The sequence below is a fragment of the Ambystoma mexicanum genome, chromosome 9 (assembly GCF_040938575.1).
Source record: "Ambystoma mexicanum isolate Mex_15411 chromosome 9, UKY_AmexF1_1, whole genome shotgun sequence".
In the NCBI taxonomy this organism is placed as follows: Eukaryota; Metazoa; Chordata; class Amphibia; order Caudata; family Ambystomatidae; genus Ambystoma; species Ambystoma mexicanum.
Genome location: NC_090931.1, coordinates 820797108 through 820815170, shown reverse-complemented (window position 1 = coordinate 820815170; position 18063 = coordinate 820797108). Strand labels below are relative to the sequence as shown.

The 18063-nt window shown below is 45.4% G+C and overlaps 1 protein-coding gene and 1 non-coding gene across 3 annotated transcripts in view; both read left to right on the top strand.

The window, feature by feature from the left end:
* The window catches only part of LOC138488656 (potassium voltage-gated channel subfamily H member 8-like), a 1777142-nt gene that overhangs the window by 1414940 nt on the left and 344139 nt on the right, over positions 1-18063 (top strand). The gene's annotated exons all lie outside the window — the stretch shown is intronic.
* On the top strand, positions 17707-17868 carry LOC138490627 (U1 spliceosomal RNA). The gene has a single exon (XR_011275563.1). It is a non-coding gene; the product is annotated as a U1 spliceosomal RNA (small nuclear RNA).

Sequence of the window (18063 nt, the reverse complement as noted above, 5' to 3'; positions counted from 1 at the left end):
TCAAGGAATGAAATGAAGGCACAGATCTGGCAGGCTCAGTGGAGAGGTGGAAAACTGTGGGATTTGTGGGGGGTTTTCAGTTTAAATTGGCATGGAGGAGATTCGAGATTTAAATTCTGCTTCGGGGGCCATATAGCATTCCTGAAATCTGAAGCTGACCTTTGGTTTGTGGAACTGATACTGTGTTCCTCAGAGTTTCTTGTTTCCTTATTGCAGCTGTAGTTTGGGGGCATTGCCAGCATGCCCATGTATGAGCGTGAGCAGGGTGTGCAGATCTCCTGAGTGGAAGTCTTACTGGAGGTCTTGCTTCAGAGGTTTGGGCCCCCGGAATGGGGAACACCCGTGCTAAATCCTTCTCTTGTATATTCACCGTATTGTTTTTCTTCACTAGAGACTCAAGGCTATCTGGTGGATCCCAGTCAATAGTTTTTAACTTAAGTTCTCTCATAAACACACTGGCATTCTCCCTTGAAAGGGCCTCAAATCCTATCAGCCTAAAGCGTCCAATGGTGATCCTTTCAAGCTCAACAAGCGCTGGATTTGTATTAGAGTTGTTATTTATACTGTACTCAGTCAGCCCTAATAATGAGCAGTCTTCCTGCTCACAACCAACTCTTCTCAAATATAGATTAGAGCGTTGTACCTTCCATAAGGCCGGTAAGAGGTTCATCCTAATTCCATCCTGGTCGCCTCAAATGGGACGGCTTTAGGGAGATTCAATATGGAACAGAGGAGTTTCCGTTCTAGTACTCTCAGCCAACTAACTAAACATTCTGGGAACACCTCCAAACCATATAACACACAGGGAATGATATTGGTCTTATAAATCTGTAAATATCCCTCTAGCAAGCGGCCACCTCTCCTCATCAGACAGTATTATGGTGTTCTGTACATGAAATAAGGTCAACGTGCCTATAGAGAAACTTTGGAACTTCCTTAAATGCCATTGGGCCTCATTAGGACCCTGGCGGAGAGGGTTTTACGCCAGCGTAGTGCATGGCGTACCTCTCCGCCATACTACGAGTTCCCGTAGCGCCATGGAGGTTTTCTCCGCCTGGTTTTACCAGCCGGAGAAAACCATGGCGCTACGGGACCTCGTTGTTAATTACGCCACCGTATTTTACGGTGGCGTAATTAACTCCTTCCCCACTCCCATTATACCCTATGGGGCAAGAATGGGAATGGGGAAGGGCAGAATGGGGATTGGGGATTTACCGCTCCGCCGAGGTCGGAATGGGGCGGTAAATCCGCCAACCCCCATGGCGCTATCGGCGGCTTTCCGCCATGCTTCGCGGTGCATTTAGCACCGCGAAATCCGCCTGGGTCCTAATGAGGCCCATTGCCTTTAAATGAACAATGGGCGCCGGGGCAGAGCCAATCACAGGTTAGGTTTGCCAAACATGTGACCGGTTCTGACCTAGCCCCACCCTTATTTAAGAGGTCTGGCATGTTGGGATATCCCCTGCTTTCCCTATGTGAGAGACCACCTTTGTACTGGACACCCAAACCCATTTTAGCCAGTCCCAATGTGCACGCAGCCTGCCAGTGAGGTCTCCATGTGAGGTTTTCTTCTATCCTCAGACTCACGATGGTAGAGAGGGCTCTCAAAAGCGGCTGCATCACGTTGAGGCCGGTGAGCTCTTTTGAAATTGTGCGTGGCCTGGTTTCAGCAATAAGACTGTTGATAAAAAAGCAAGCAGCACTCCCCTCAGTTCTCATGGCAGCTTGGTGCTGCCGGGGTGGAGCTTTCACTCCCCATTCTGCCACTCACTCTCCCGCATGCCTTCCCAGTGCTGCCAGTCATGAATGGAGGGTGGTTTAGAGGAGGATTATATAGTAGCTGTTGGTGGCAGAACGTTGATCCTCTTGGCCCGCCTGGGAACCCACTCCAACCCTAGGGGAGCTGCAGGTGTTCCTAGAGCAGGGCATGATCCAGGGGTTGGCAGAGAGTGTGAGGGTCTCACTTATGGGAGCGGGCAGGTGGTTTCATTGTGGAGCAAAACTTCTAGTTGACTTCATAGTTGCCTTTTTCTCCCTGGCACTCAACAGTGCTGCCCAATCCATGGATTGCCACTCTCTCCTGATGTTAGCCCCCATGGGCCTTCAGCACTAACTCCTGCTCCCTGCCTCTGTTGTTTAGCATAAGAAGTGTAGGGGGTGAGTAGTGTACACTTTGGATTGGCAAGTATAGAAGGGTGATTATTTACTGCACCTTATTTGGGGGTAGGTATAGGCGGGCACACAATATACAGCTTAAACCTTCACTTATAACTTGACCCGCCTTTACTTGGGTTCAAAGACAAGTTCCCCAAATACCCCTAAGGAGAAAACACAAGATTAGAGTAACTGGAGCACAAAATGAAAAGGAAAGGCAGACAAAGGAATGCTGGTGTACGGTTCTTTAGTTGTTTAAAGCTCACCTACATACTTTTCCCGTACACCAGCAGGGTTTTGTGAGTTTTTGTATAAAAGGGATACACACAAGACACTATATACAGATTATACTAAACCTAGTAGCTGTGTACTATAGCATAAAAAGCCAAAAACATAAAGAGTCATTTAAATATAAAAAAAGTCTTTAAAGAATATATACAACGTCTATACAGTGCACTGTATTAAAAACTATTTATAAAGACCTTACTTGCAAGACAACCTGGCCAGGACTGTCTCAAGGTCTCTGGCTGTTGCTCTCGATGTTCCTCACTGCGCTCTCCGGAGGTGCCTCTTCTGTGGCAGATGACGGAAGCAGCAGGCAGCAGCAGCAACATCAAGGATGGAGGCCCCAAAGTCTTACTTGGGCTGGGCTGCTTGGCAAGATGCTGCGAGCACTCCGTTGCAGCATTGGTGGTGGGGCTAAGGGGGCCTACGACTTTTCACACCTGGGCCACATCTGCCTGGTGTGGCCCAGGTCTCAGTGGGCACCTGTCACGGGGGAGGTGGCCCCTTTATTCAAATTCACCCCCAGAGAGTCCAGGTGATTTAAATTTTGTCCCGGGCCCTGGCGGTGATAAAATGCCACCTGGGGGGTGGCACTGCTTACAGGCGGTGCCCTGCTAATCAGGGGAGTGCCAGTAAAAAGGCCTGGGCCACAGCAATGTCAGGGCACAGAGCTGAGAGCCTCTAGCCCTCTAGCAGGGTTCTTCAACTGTCAACCGGTGCTCCACTCGTGCCGGTGACCGTTTTGTTTTCTTTTTAGAGTAATGGGACCCTTGCGTGCCCACGTGTGAGGATCCCTTACTCTAAACCTTTTTGTCTTATATCTTGGTCTCCGGGATAGGGCGAGAAGAAGAGAAAGTTCCTGTGCACTGCAACCCTAAACCCTGTAGTCAAGGACACAAGCATAAATACAACAGACCTCCTATGCAGCCCCACAACAGTGACCTGCATAACTCATCGACCGCCAAAGGTCAAGTCAGATTACTATCCCATACAGCTCCCCCACATGCATTGTCTTCTGCCAATGGTGATACTGAGATGTTCCAGAAGAGGGTGGCGTAGGAATAGAGTGCAGCAGGCAGATGGGGGAGGTATCATCAGTGCCCACTTGATATGTCAGACGTGTACTCATCAGGTTTGGAGAAGAGCGAGCAGAATTATTAAAGGACACCCTGGCGAGATGAGCCTTGAGAGGGGTCAGGAAGGAGGCAGCTGCGAAGGCAACCTAAACAGACACAGTTAGTGGCAGGTGGCGCCAGGTGACAGGATGGTCCAACTGGTAATTAGAGGAAGGGGAGGGGGAATGAGTACAGATGGAAAGCCAAGGAGAGGATGAAAGCAAAAGATTTTGATAAAGGACTGAAGGACAATGGGAACCAGCCAATCCTCATCTAATAGCGAGCGGCAACCGTGGTTCGGAGCCGAAATACACAGGTCAGCGAAGTGAAACATTTGAAATGTCCAAATTGGAAGAAAAGATCACCCTAACACACCAAGAGCTGGTGATCCTAATTAAAAACCAGAGGGGTGTGACAGCAAGACTCCAAATTGAACTGATAAGAGAAGAGAGATCCAGACATTCACCACAGCAGGACACGCCACTGGAGAGGCCACCAGTACACGCACGGACCAAGCAAAGGAGGGAATGAGTCGGGAGATCAGGCCAAAGCCAATAATCCGATAAACCCAGAGAAAGGCTCTGGGAGGAGAACTCCAGCTGCCCATTCCTCCCAGAATGAGTCACCAACAGTCAGCCCAGACTGTCCACCCACAGCTCAGCCCGGAACCTCCAGAAGTGAGAGCGCAGCCAGCCAGCAGCAGCTGGATGGAGAAATGGGGAGCTCAGCGAACTCTCGGATCACACGCAAACATGGCAGGCATCAGTGGAGGAGGCCTTCGGACCCTCAAGCGGAACAATAGGAACATTGTGAATACTAAAATCCCTGAAGTGCAAAAGAGGGATCCCTGGGACGCCCATAGGGTAAAGAATAAAGCCTGGTGCCGTTAAGAGAGACACTTGGACCAAGGACAGTGTGGGGCCATTATCTGCAATGGATCCAACAGACATCCATCCAGAGCGCGGTGCTTAAAGGATTGCATCGGCATTGGATAAGGGAAGGGACGCATTTCAGATTTCCTTGGGCAAAGTAAGGAACTAGGGAAGGGAGTGTCAACTCAAAAACGTACCCTTCTTATCGCATCGGCCCATAATCCTTTAAAAGCCTGATGCTAATGTGGATTTGCACTGGTAGGTCAGATAAAGCATCCTGTGGGATGCACCTCGACTCTTTCCACCTCTTCCAGTTTTAATTTCGTCCCCTTATCCACGGATCCTCAGAGGGATGCATGTAGGATGTGCAGTATCCTCTACTCCACTTTACTTTATCCCTATTGATGCTCTTTCTTGGACTAATCTTACCCTTCTGCCGGACGTTTTGCCTTTTACTTTTCTACCCATGGCCTCCTTCAAAATCCCTACACAAAGTCTATCTGGAAGCTACTGCGTGTATCTGGACCCTAATTTGCCATGCAACCATTCGTCAATGTCAACCTTATCTATTCCCTTTAGGAAACGCTAGTCCGGTCCTGGTTTCCACTTTGCATTCTGGGACTTGTGGTTCTGGGGTTTATAAAGGGGAAATTGGGGACTACAAATCCCAGAATAAAAAGTTAAAATCCGGACTAAACTTGCACTTCTCGAATGGAATGGATAATGCTGGCATGCGTGATCCACTTTTGCTCTAAAATGTTGACCTTTCATGCTGTTTTTCCCGCATGGGAATCTTCAGTGACCTCTAGCTCGGCCCATCTGTGGGCCTGATTTACAAAAATGTTTTCAATGGGATTTCCCATGTCAAAACATTTTTGTAAATCAGGCACTGTGCGTCTGAGGAGGCTGTTAATCACTTGGGTGGCAAAGTTAGCCCTTATCCCTTTCCTTCTTAACACGCTTATTGCCCAAAAGTGTGTGAATGCTCTTAGCCTGAGCTGTAAAAAAAAATCCTGGTGCACCGAGGCTCTGCATGGGCATACCAAGATGATAGAGAGCACTCTGGCGGGTACCATTCGTCACAGAAGCATTTGGCTTGTGAGCAGTGGGGGCGTCAATATCAAAGCAAAACACCTTGCAATTAGCAAAAAAGCCTTTCAAATGTTTAGATTGCAATATGCGTAAGCACTGCTTGCTGAGGGAATTCACTCCAGCACAGGCGCTCTGCCTGTTTGTTTGTTTGTTTATTAATTTGGTAATGCGCACCGAACCCTTAGGTAACTGGGCGCAACAGGTACAAGGAAACTTGAAGCTTAGTTACAACATATAAAGGTACAGTAAATGCAGTAGTAGTACAGGTGAGTCCTGTAGGAGGCTACAGTGGGTAAGAATAAACATACATGGTCAGGTACATAGGTCAGTCCATGCATGCAAAGGAACAGCACACGTTTGCCATGGGTGGTGATGGCCTCCTGCAGGTTGCCCTTCATAGAGTTATGATGTAAATGCTTTTGGAGTGTTAACCGTGGATGGCGTGTGAACACTGGTCTGAGATCCCACTCGATCCTTCACTCTGTCAAAAATCACAATCCGCAAAAAATCACCTTTGACCACACAAAGGGCCTAATTCAAAGAACGTTAAGCACAGAGGAAATTGACTTTGCACAGCAAAAGTCCTCTTTGCATCGAGCTAAATGGGCCTAATTCATGTAGTGCTTTTTGTGTGAATTAGGCCAATTTAGCACAGTGCAAAGAGTACTTTTGCAGTGCAAAGTCACCTTGCTCCGCTGTGTGATTTAGGCCGGGTGCAAAGTATATTTTTGCAGTGCAAAGTCACTTTGCTCTGCTCTGTGAATTAGGCCCGGTGCAAAATGTATTTTTGCAGTGCAAAGTAATTTTGCTCCACTCTGTGAATTAGGCCGGGTGCAAAGAGTATTTTTGTAGTGCAAAGTCCCTTTGCTCCGCTCTGTGAATTAGGCCCGGTGCAAACTGTATTTTTGCAGTGCAAAGTCATTGTGCTCCGCTCTGTGAATTAGGCCGGGTGCAAAGAGTACGTTTGCAGTGCAAAGTCACTTTGCTCCGCTCTGTGAATTAGGCCCGGTGCTAAGTGTATTTTTGCAGTGCAAAGTCATTTTGCTCCACTCTGTGAATTAGGCCGGGTGCAAAGAGTATTTTTGCAGTGCAAAAAAGTCATTTTGCTCCACTCTGTGAATCAGGCCGGGTGCAGAGTATTTTTGCAGTGCAAAGTCACTTTTCTCAAGAGTATTTTTGCAGTGCAAAGTCACTTTTCTCTACTCTGTGAATTAGGCCCGGTGCAAAGTTTATTTTTGCAGTACAAAGTCATTTTGCTCCACTCTGTGAATTAGGCCGGGTGCAAAGAGTATTTTTGCAGTGCAAAGTCACTTTTCTCCGCTCTGTGAATTAGGCCGGGTGCAAAGTGTATTTTTGCAGTGCAAAGTCACTTTGCTCCACTCTGTGAATTAGGCCGGGTGCAAAGAGTATTTTTGCAGTGCAAAGTCACTTTGCTCCGCTCTGTGAATTAGGCCAGGTGCAAAGAGTTGTTCTCCACTCGTGCTAAACGTTCTGTGAATTAGGCCCAATGGATTGTAAATGCGACTTCTGAAAGGCAGTGCACCAGTGGTCGCAGCTAGTACTCCTCCCATCCAATGTCAAACTTACCTTCTTTCACCTCCAGGTTCCGTCCACAATGAAAATGATGCCTCAGTCTAGACTGTAGACCCATGCGATTCTTCAGTCCTGTGACGCACACAGCATTTCTATATGCCATTATACATACAAACGTGTGGGCTCGTACTCGCAATTTCCATCTGATGGTCATGTATTGTAATGCAATGAAATGGGACATTAAATTATATCACATTACCTGAATAGCTTCCCAAGATAGCGCATTGGAACGAACAGGCCGGAGCCATTACCTTTTTTCGACAGTTCCAGAATCATTCTGCCCCCTGTGGCCAGAGAGTTGCAGAGCACAGATCCCATCAGAAATTCTGCATTTTAAGCTATTACTGAGACCTCACTTTTCCCATTCGCGAGTCTATTTCCTGATCCCGCGTAGATTGAGAACACGTGATTGCCCGGCTCTAATGTCCTACAGAGAGGACACCGTGGGCGTCTGCGAGAATGTCAGCGGGCTGAGGAGATGGGGAGAGGAGGACGGGATCTACATACAGGCTATCCTTTGATGTGCAGGTGCTTTGGATAATACCAATCACGGGCACTAAATTATTGTTTTTTCTTTCGTCAAATCAATGAGTTTCTCGAGGAATACAAACATAGATACTTAGTGAAAGTTTTTTTCTTTTTCTTTCAAAATAATACAAAGGATAATCAATCATTCCTGAAATTTGCTTTGTAAATATTAATCTCGGACACTTAACAAGTTTTGCTTTTAACAAACCAATACAAAGTGTTTGAAATTGTGTTACAGTGTTTATTCTTTTTACTTTCATCTAATAATAAAATTCCTTTTGGGTAAACCCAACAACCACTGGTTAATTAGTTATTGGCACACAGTTTCCCAAAATCCCTTTTTTTTATGGATTAATTAGTTACACATTCGGCAGACGCAGTTGTTTTTTTTTTTGGGATCTGATTTGCGGCAATACTCATCTATCTTTGCCGTTGTAACGCTATAGGACAAAAAACGTCTGCAACATTTCACCTTTACAAATTAAAACAACTTCATGCAGAGTTCAATCATTTGTCAAATGTAATTTGAAATGAGTCGACTGTAGTTTCAGCAGTATGGGGTTCTCAATCTTGTACCTCTGCCTTCACCAGGACCAATAACTCCTCGGTGTTAGTCTTAACATACAATGCTTTCCCTAGTCAATGTGTTGCACAGTGTGGATGTATGTTATTCGCACATTAGATTCTTTTATATCTTTGCTGTTTTTTTCCCAGATCAATGTTTGTCCACTGTTACATTACAGTTTTTTGTAGAAAAACACTGCCAAGAAACATTTTACCACCAATGTCCCATTCTCTCTATTCAAATGCGGGAGTGGATCTCCATTTTAAGATTCTTTTACCTGTACTACTTATAATCAAGTAGCAAAGTGCTTGCGAAAAAAGGTTTGTCCGGCAGTATCCTTTTCCCAGGACGATATTGAGCCGCCTGCAACACCCTTCAAGGGAAACCCTTTTGCGTTGTGATTCATGCGCCCAAGAACCATACAATCCAGAGATCGCCCTTCTCTTGAAATATCTGTGCAGCTGCAGATGATTTTCTATGTGACATCATTATGGCATGAAAAGGTGTGTGGTGCATGGTTTTGAAACACTGGATGGCATTTTATGTTTAGTACCTGTGATCTTCCTTGAAATATTGGGACACCTATGAAAAATTGGGATTTTTCCATTAATAAAAAAAAACATTTAAACCATTTCAAGTCATTCCTTGTTACTGCCATCTTCCTTTTAGTGGACACTGAAGAAAGGCAGATCCTGTTGAGTTGTCAACCGTTGGTGGAGCTTTGTTTTCGAATGGTTAGCGCCAAAAAAGCTTCAAATTCTGCATCAAAATATTTCCCTGCACAGTGACTTGAAACAGTTTGATAAATCAGAGTGCTCTTTTTTTTTAGACTAGTTATTTAATGCTGGTTAGCTGAATTGAGGGAGGGAGCTTCCATTGAGCATATTGGTCGGTCCTATAAATATGCTATTGGCGGCTGATGCCGGCGTTGTTTAGATTGCAGGACTTGTGTTTAGGTGTGTGTGTTTCTTTCTTCCTCCTTTCCACCGTGAATAGGACTATTTCCTTTGAAGGGTGCTTTTTGCCTTTCTGTTGACCACCCCGGATCTGAGTCTCTAGCTGATAATGGGTTTGGACTTAAAATTCAAATTATTCCTCAAGGATTCCAGGAACTATGCTTGAAGCTTGCTTCTATCTGACACACACTTTAATTAGTCAGAAGGATAGACAAAATGTCTGTTTTGAATATATGATTCCCACAAGACATGCACCTTCATAACAAACTCATAATTCAGATAAAGCAACTTACTCTGTAAAACATCAGCATTGTATTATGTTAATGTATTAGCTATGTTTGCTTGCCTGAATTATTAATGATTGCTTCAAAATTGGAAGTTTTGTGTCCTAACATTTTGTTTATCCTGCTGCACAACTTTTAAATCAAAGTCACTACATTCTGTGGTCTCTGGCTAGGGTGTCTTCAGGATTCTGGGAATTAGGGGGAAGTGGGAAGTTGTGGATCTGCCCTTTGCTTCCAATTCTGTGAACATAGTAGCTATGTAATGTCCTGGGTCTTTGTTTTGGGGATGTGCACCTGTTTTGTATCAGTATGCAGGCCCACTCTTTCAAGTTAACTGTGCAGGATCCTTTCAATTCCCCCTTCGGCCTAAAATGGTCTCTGCAGGAAATTTAGAAGATGAGTACCTGGAGGAAACTCACCATCTCCAGAGCCCACCGCACCACCAGAAGCCATAACATGACCAGGCTGGAAACCAAGACCTCCAAGAGGCAAAAAAACAGGAAACATGACTTCTCCTGCTATGCACCCTGTTTTTCTAACAGGTTACCAACACAGATAAGACGGGTCCCGCCATCCTACACTTCAAGATGGGCCTGAAGACCCTACCCTTCAAAGAACATCTCAAAGATAAATGATTGCTCAACTCAAACCTTTCTCTCCCTCTGGAGCTCCCCCTTCCCTCCAAGTTCCCTACCCATCCCCACTCACATCCTACTGAACTCTACTTGAAACCCATGGGTGTGTCCCCCTTGTACAGCACTCTGTTGCTTCCCAGCTCGGTTAATGCTTTGTAAATCCCATAGATACACACATGCAAGGTGGTCTTTCCAAGCGTGGTTGCACAGAAGGCATTCAGCGCATTCTCAGCTTCTTATTTCCTGTCTTTACAATCCTGGCTATTCCATAATCTTCTGTCTTTCTGAGCAAAGGACTGTGCAGCCGCTGGGGAACTCTAGATCTACAAGTTTGTGTTCTAGCACCTTGAAGCATCTCTTGTGCTAAATGGGATTACCAATAAAAATCTCAGACCAAATAACCAGACGGACTCAAAGAATAGAGTAAAATATGACCCTATTCTCAATTTAATAAAGCAGGGTTAAATGGCAGACATCAGACTCATTCTTGCACACTCACACACAAACTTGATTACACAGAGGTTTTATACCCCAATATGCGTCATCTATGACATCATCCTACGTGAAAAACTGTAAAACCTATCAACGGTAAAATACCGATAGATTAGTATTTCATTGGCTGTCTTTTATCTGTGGAGCACGCCTCAAACCTCCTATAAATATGTATAATACTTATTATAGCCGACAAAAAGGCAGTGGATTGGTCTATCAGGTTGGCCCATAGACCCACTGATTGGTTAGCATTCCCACCCAACCTTGGACTTTCGGTTTTGGCTAGCAGCACGTAAGCAGAACGAAACCCTTGAGTCAAGTCAGATTACTTCCCACTTTCCCAATTAGCACATCATCTCTCATCAGTCTGACCATAAGCCAACGTTTCCCATCTGTAGTTGACCTAGTAGCTCGCTCTCTGTTCTGGAACATTTAAGGCAGTGTAAGCACATCACATCGCACATCTTTGTCTAAAGCTTAATGAATAGCCCTTGTTTTCGACTTCTGAATCACTTGTGAGGAGACTGCAAATATGTCCATTTCGACCTCCTATTTACTGCTACTTGAGTCGATTATGCTGGGTGTCATTGCTCCTTTTGGCCTCTAGAGACTTGCGCACTCCATCATGTATGAGCCTTATCCAGGGTTAATTGTCCAATACTTGGCTCCTGCAAATGCTTTCTTCTTCTTTAATCTAAAATACATATGTCTCACATCCATAGCTTATCCATCGCCCTCCCTTTGTGCTTTGCAGCTATTCCTTGAAATAGCATCCTTGATGCAAGGCCAACATAGACTCCTCTTCCTTTTGCATATGGAGCTAGTGTCCAATGTCTCCTGACTCTGCAGCCCTGGTCTGTTTCTGAGGTAGCTGGATTGAATCTTTGCACTAGCAGGTGTCCATTTTCCTATCATGACCGTCCTTACCACATTATATTTTCCTATATAACAAGCTTCTGTATGTCTAATCTACATTGTGTTGCTGCGTATTTACACGTATTGATCAGCAAATTGCTTTGTCTTCTTTGTATATGATCACTTTATCATTTCGTACATGTTTCTCTTGTCGCTTCAGTTACATTGTCATTCTTAAGTATTTTCATATTGTTTCAGTATGTCCTTATATATCTTCTTTATGACATCTCTCTGCCGTCATCAAATTTCACTTCAGCACTACATGATGTCCAATGGTGTGTGGATACAATCCATACAGTTGTCAGAGTGCATATGGTCTTTCGTACACTCGATGCAGTATAGGCATAACACATGGAGTCCCGTATAGGGCTCTTCTACTATTCCAGTATGATGACGGTGAGAGGCGGGAGTTAGAGATAATGCATCCACCTGCTCCTATAAAAGTTGATCAATAGTTTTGTCTCCTTTACTACTATTCATCACTACGTCTAACATCGATTTACAAAATGGTATCAGGTGTTCCCTCATAATAACGTCACCAAATAGGGCACTTCCCTATAGATGATGGTCCAGTCTGTCACTCATAAAGCCATTTTATATTGCATGTATTTTATAATCTTGCATAACCCCTAACGCGAACTTCAAAAGACTCAAAAGCGCTGTCAGAGAAGAGAGGAAGAGAAGGGAAAGGAAGGTGTGTGGAATAGGAGGGGTGATGTTGGAAACAAAATCAGCACGTGAGATTGAAAGAGAAACAGTGACTAACAGTGAGTTAGGGGCTTAGGCACCACAGTGTCAAGAGAACTAGGGTCTAGAGGTTCCAGGAACACAGCTTATTCCCTCCTAACCCACAGTATTAGTGCTGACCATGATGGATTAATTTTACTGGGGAGCCCAGGGCACCTCAAGAGATTGAGGTGGAACTAGGGGAACTGTCAGCAGCAACACTCACCCATGTCTTTTGGGAGACAGGGCTTCAGTGCTTACTGTAGTATGGCACTTGCTGGATGTGCCACATCATCTGCTAGCCCAATCCCGTGCCCCGTGTGCTGGAGGTTCGAGGAAGGAGCGAGGACGTGGACAGTTGGAGAAGAGGACAGATCGAGGGACGTAGGCTGGCACGGCTCTTTGCATATATAGTTAATACTTAAATAAATCCCCAAGTTAATCACCACATGATGCCTCTGTGCTTTCCTTAAACCCCCAATACCTCAATGGCGATGAGGAGGGGATGTCCCTGAGCCCCGCAGCCACCCCACAGCTGCCCTGCGTGTATGGTCACCTAATTATACTACAGCTTTGATGATGGCACAACAAAGGTAAGCTGGGATCCCCTGGGCAATCAGTGACAACGTTTCTGCAGTCCTTAGAACAATGTCTGTTCAGCAATTCCTCCCATAATGCCCCAGAATGAGCTCAGCGAGCACAGCGTTTCTTACTGTAATACTCAGTGTACAAGCCCACACAAGCAAGCACTGCTTCTGAGGAAATTCAATGCCTTCTACTGTATCATACAGTGTACAAGGAGACACACCTTCAACTTTAAAAGAAAGGAGCTAAAGTTACTAAACATATTACACGGTTTATAAGCCCATGCTCTACAATACTGCAACTACAGGAAACAACCTTTAATCCACTAGTATATCCTCCTCCACAATTGGCTCAGCACCAACTTCCACTGCCACTCACCATACAAACACATCTAAAACAATATTTCTAGGCATGTTGAGACACTCAACGCCCCTTTAAGCTAGAATAAGGCTCACATTCATCACTGAACAACTTCTCCAATTTACCTCTCAAGCTTCTACAATACTCTCCACCACGACAATGGCATTCAGCAGTGTTCCCCCACCAGCTTTCTTTCTACCAGAAACAGAAGTGCCTGCAATACCCTGGAAGAGATGGATAAAGTCCTCTGAGCACTATGCCAGCGTAATTTGTAGAACTAACTATACATCATCAGAGGAAAAAATCCCTCCTGTTACATTGCGTAGGCCCTGCTGGAAAAGAGAAGTTTGAAGGCTTACCAGACCTCCCAGAAAATGAGGATGAAGACCTCAATGAATGCGAAAGGGCTGTCAAAAAGATAAGTAAACACTATGAAAAGAAGGTGAGCACATTACTAGAGTGCTATAAGTACAAGAGAGTACAAGAAGAAGGTGTAAGCGTGGAGGAAAATTAGCCAGAACATGCAATTTTAACAATCAATTGGATGAGCGCTTGAGGGATATATTTGTGGTAGAGTGTAACAGTGCAAAGGTCAGAGAAGAATTATGGTCAGAAGATGATCCCCCATTAGATACTGTCCTGAGAGTAGCTAAAGAAGTGGAGCACACAGAGAAATACATCAACGTATTAGAAAACAGAATGAAGGACACAAACTTAAAGACAGAAGTCACAACACAACCTATAACCTTACCCAAAGTGAATGTCGCCATGTCAGCTATCAATGATAATACATATGTAAAAAGAAGATCAGTAGACAGAATGCAGAAACCCACATGGAGGGATGACAGAATGCCCTTTTGCACAAGGGGAAGAAGCAGCCCAAGGAGGAGCAGTCCAAGGAGATGCTTCAGATGCGATAGAGTAAATCATTGGGCAGACTACCCAGGATGCCCATCCTTGAAAATCATCTGCTGAATATGCAAAGGCAAAGGTCATCTCTCAAGATGCTGCAGGCCCAAGAAGCCATCCACCAATTGGATAGGCAGTGTCCACAGTGAAGAAGAGGGCAAAGAATGCATATCTATGGTGGTGGAGGAAGATGAGGAAGAAACAGACAGTCCTAAAGCCTCAGTATTTGTTGATGACACATTAACGTCCATGATGATTGATGCAGGTTCCAAGTATTCGCTATTGCCCCAAAGCGAAGGGGAAAAACTGGGATTTGAATCTTTGAATGAGAATGATATTAATCCCAGAGCATATGGAGGGATGAAAATTGAGTTAATTGGGTGGTGTTGGGCCACTCTGAGATTCAAAGACAGGGAAGCCAAGGGAAAAGTCTATGTGACAAGGAAGGGCAATACCCCCTTATTGAGCTGGACACATCAAAGGAAGCTCAAGGTGAAATTAAATCCCAATGCTGAGGAAACAGTACTCACCATTGAAAATACCAGCAGTGAAGAGAAAGTAGTGAATGAAGTATTTCGAGATGAAATAAGCTGTCTACATGGATTTGTTCACAAATCAAAAATGAAAAATGACTCCACGCTGGTGGCGCAGCAACTACGCAGTATTCCCTTGTCGATACAGGAAGAGGTCAAACTATAAAACCAAGGCATCATAGGGATCATAGATGCAGCAGAATGGGTTTCACCTCTGGTTGTTTTGAGGAAGAAGGCTGGAAAGCTTAGGATGTGTGTAGACATGAGATAACTCAATAAATGTGTAGTTCCAGAGAGACACCCACTGCCAATATTCAAGTGATTATATTGACCATAGGTCCGCCAAAATATTTCCCAACCCTGGATCTCGCCTCTGCATATCATCAGGTGAAGTTACATGACGAATCCAAGTGTTTGACAGCGTTCATCAAGCCTGAGGGACTGTTTCAGTACAGATGGATGCCATTCGGCCTGCTGTCCACTGCCTCATTATTCCAAAAAGTCATGCACAAACAATTGAATGGGGATGAAGGAATCCTATGCCTCCAAGATTACATCTTAGTCTATGCAGATAGTCTCAAATTCCACAATAAAAAATCAGATGGTGTCTTCAGGAAATTACATACTGCAGGCATGACCTTGAGTCAGGAGAAATGCTAAATTAATAGACAAGAAATTGAGTATCTGGGACACAGTATCTCAGCCGAGGGCATACGTCCCGAAAGACAACTTGCAGGAGCCATTGAAAATGTTCCTAGACCAATATCTCATGAAGAAGTTCGAACATTTCTAGGAATGACGGAGTACTACTCCAAATGTATTTGTGATTTTGTGAAAACACACTGAGTCCATGCGTGAGCTGACCAAAGGGAACGGTGCGTTCGCTTAGAGCAGAGCATGTGAAGAAGAATTTGAATTCATTAAATAGACTCTGGCGAATGCTCCTGCACTACAGAACTTCCGGAGTAACAGGAAGACTATTATAACAACAGATGCGAGCAACGTTGGTCTAGGCCAAGGTTGTCCAACATACGGCCCGCGGGCCACAATGAGGCCTGCCAAGCCATTTTATGTGGCCCGTGAGGCCGTATGTTGGACAACTCTTGAGTAAAAAAAAATATATATATATTTTTTTTCAAATGTGCCTGTGCGCAAATCTGTAACTTCCTCTGGTGACCCCATGGGGTCAACAGAGGTAGTTACAGTCCTCAGCCATGAAGCGTTAATTTATTTATTTATGCAATGTTTGTCGGATATCCGATAAACATTGCATAAATAAATAAATTTGTCAAGAAGATCTTGGGACTTGATGATGGAGGAAGGAGAGACTAATTTGTATCACGGCATAGTGAGGATTACCTCGGGAATACCATTCATTTTCAGTGAGCGCGGGTTCATACAATTGCCCAGTACTCCCACAAACTATGAACAGTGGGATTAATATAGTAGCAATTACTTTGCATTTAAATATCCCATTTCAGGCTAGTAGGACCCACCATGCAAGAGAGGAACGGGCTCTGGCCCAGACATGCCCGTTCCTCTCTTGCATGGTCCTCCGAGGGGCAAAAGGCGAGACGAGATGAAGGGAGGAGGTGGCGAGGTGAGTAGAAGAGAGTGCTGGCCCGGGCGAAGGATTATGTGGACAGGTGCTGTGCAGGAGTTCCTCTCGGCGTGGGCAGCACAGCGGATTCCTGAACCCCTGATTAGCCGTGGGCCGCTGCTCAGAGGGCCATTGTGCGGAGTTACTTTCAAGGTTTGTTATCTCTGGACATATGTTTAGCAGGGGTTGCGGCGACACAGCCTGTCTGCCCCAAAAATCGTTCTTTTGAACTACGAATGTCACCGAAGATGAACCTTTATCAGCTGAGAAACGTAACCTTTGCAATGCTTTTTTTCCTCACCTCGAGACAAAGAAGAACAGCGGGAGCTCAGTTACGTTTACCTCTAAGCACAGTGCGGATTGATGAAAATGTCAATGCTTTATACCAAGTACATTGGACATTATAGATGTGGCCAGTGGGGTATCAAAGCATGGCGAATACCACATGTACAGCACAATATGTTACCCTAGTAGTGCCCCAATAACACAGTGCAACCTGCAAATGGGCCTCAGTGGACCACCTGCCAAGGTTTCTGGAAGTTGCTTATGATCTTGATCTGTGATCTATGATATGATCTGATATGATAGGTTATTTATTATGCGCTTAATACCCATGCAGCAGTGATCCCAATCAATAAAGTGAAACAGGCAAGCCCAACAGGTATAACTGATTTTCACTCTTTTGGTAGCGCAGTCTGAGGGCAGCCTATACCCTTCAGGAGAGGTGTGAGCTGTGACAGTTGCAACACAGAAAATAATAGTACTATGTTCCCAAAATACCTTAGTTCTTGTCTTTCGGATCTCAGCAGAGCCAGGCTTTTCAGCATCAGACCAGAAGCATGGGTGCCTTTGCGCTGGGCTGGGGTCAAGTCGGAGAGCAGCAGCGATGAGCCCCAATGATGCAGTTCTGTTTGGCAGTGGTGCTGATTTGCGGGTAGAAAACGCTGGGAACAGTAGGCCGTGCAAAGTGGATAGCACTGGAAGACTCAGTGACCTCTGGGACCGGACAAGGGAATACTTGCCTTTGGCACTGTGCAGGCTCGGCTGACACAACACGGCATATGGTTACGGCAAAGATGTCAAACCTTCAGCATTGTCATTGAGCAGAACTCTGAGATTATGGGGTGGTGGAGCGTCGAGGTCCAGGATGATTATGATGGTGTCAATGGGGCCAGCGCTGAGCAGCTCTGCTCAGGAGGGCCATGGGCCAGTGTGGGGCCAACAGGTCAGTGGACAGACTGCAACAGGCCTGCTCGAGCCATCCTGCTATTTATACAAATCTCAGGCCGAGCTGGGCCTGATGGGAGAAAGGAACTGCTCTACAATCTGCTCTTCTGCTGGGCTCTGCCTGCTGGAGCTTCCCCCTACATGCGGGACAGGCAGCTCTGCAGACGCTCAGAGCTTCCGGGGGTTGGGGGGTTGGGGCTGGGTCAGGGCCTGCCTTCTCACCCTCGCTTAGCGGGGCTTCCCAGAACTGACCCAACCCCTGCCCTCTTGCATGCAACTCATACTTAGCTGGCAGGGGAGAATCTGATCTCAAGGGCAGATCTCCCAGAGTGAGGCTTACCCATTGCACATCGGATTTGCTGACCCCTGCTATGTTCCCAAATGCGGGATACACGACTGCATTATTTCTGGTAGTGGGGGACTGCGTTCGCACTCTCCCCCTGTTCTATTGGTGAAAGAAAAGGTAAAGTGTGCACTAGGCCTGCTAGGTTGCATACTTTAAGATTGTGCTCGCATTGCGTTTCTTCAATTAGGTTAATCTTTGGGTGATCGCTTTTCCACATTTTATCTGTTGAATTGAATTATGCTTCTTTCATCACCACAGAAGTAATGTGTATTACAGAGATAAGCTACCATA